General features: G+C 45.1%; 1 protein-coding gene across 1 annotated transcript in view; it reads left to right on the top strand.

Moving 5' to 3' along the window:
• Window positions 1-1,380, top strand: part of ZDHHC3 (zinc finger, DHHC-type containing 3) — a 40,672-nt gene that overhangs the window by 438 nt on the left and 38,854 nt on the right.

The following is a 1,380-nucleotide window of genomic DNA, read 5'->3' as shown; positions in this document are numbered from 1 at the left end:
GGGGGGCGGGGGAGAGAACCTCATGTCTCCGCTGGCCGAACTGTTTTCAAGTTGGAAGCCGGAAAGCAGAAGCGTTGGAACGGGCTGACCGGAACAAACCCATCAGTGACCGGTGCGGAGGGCCGAGTGCGCCGGCCGGGGTTGCAAGGTGCCTCCCTCTGTGGAAAGCAAGCGCCTCAAACGAGCCTCCAAGCGGCGCCCGGCCATGTTCACTTGGCCAAGGCAAGGGACGATTGTCGAGTGCAGATATGAGCCCTGGGGGCTGTGTGCATGCCCTTAAAGGTTGTCAGCTTTCTTCCATCCTAACACCCACAACTCCTCAAATGGTGTGTCTTGCAGTCATACACTGAGACATCCCAGGTGCATCCATCTGCATGAGTGTATCCAGATTTTCAGGCTTTTGTGTGGTCAGGTCAGGTGGTGGTGTCTGCTCCCCTGTGACCTGTCCCTGTTCAGCATGCTTTTTTAAAAATCCAGTTCTTTGTTTTTAAGGAAAGCATCTCCCAAAGGTTTTGAGAACTGGCCAGGGTAGAAGCTTGTGATTACTATGAGCACCTTGCAGATCCCCATTTGCAGAAGCCAAACTTATATTTATTTCATGATTCTGGAACCTGGCCACTTTAGAAATCAACCAAAGTGGTGTAGAGTATTGGACCCAAATGACCTGCATCCAGATTCCTCTTGAACTGTGACATTCATTGAGTAAGGGGCCCATCACTGTGTCTCACTCAGAGGATTGTGGTTAGGATAGAAACTGTATGTGTGAAGTTTGGAAGATTATGTAATGTTTTTGAGCTCACTGACAGAAGGCTAGGACAGAATCAAAGTGTACCTGTATCTCATGTTACATGTATTGCAAGAGGAAGGAGTATTTACATACAGGAAATATGCACTGAGGAACAAAACCAAAGCTTTCCTGGGACAAGATTTGTGATCCGGTCACACCCTTGTTGTGTAGCATTATGTTGCCACAAAAGCCAGTTGCTGGGAGTATGAAGTTGCTGTTATTTTTGAGAGGGAGTCAGCGGGTACTCACCATGGCAGTATTGCAGTTTATCCTGTTGGAATTAATTGGAATAAAGTAAAAGTCTGTGTATTAATATGACAGTTAACAGGTTTATTTCTGTTTAATGGATTCAGCAGCAGATGTTTGCCCAGTATATAGAAGTGGGCCTGGTCAAAATGCCAGTTCATTTTAAAAAGTTTTATATGTAGGTTATTTCCCTGATTCTTAAACTGACTATTTTGATTGTGTTCGAAATGATTCAATAACCCAAGCATGTTTGCTGGGGTAAGCAGTACTTTTTAGAATGATCTGTAATCCTGTTTCTATGATGCTGACGCAGTATTCAGATTTTGATTTTATGACAGACCCCTTTA

The sequence above is a fragment of the Gekko japonicus genome, unplaced genomic scaffold (genome assembly GCF_001447785.1).
Source record: "Gekko japonicus isolate JY-2015 unplaced genomic scaffold, Gekko_japonicus_V1.1 scaffold1504, whole genome shotgun sequence".
NCBI lineage: Eukaryota > Metazoa > Chordata > Lepidosauria > Squamata > Gekkonidae > Gekko > Gekko japonicus.
Note: the sequence above shows the minus strand (reverse complement) of the source record. Positions and strands in the feature narration are given on the sequence as shown.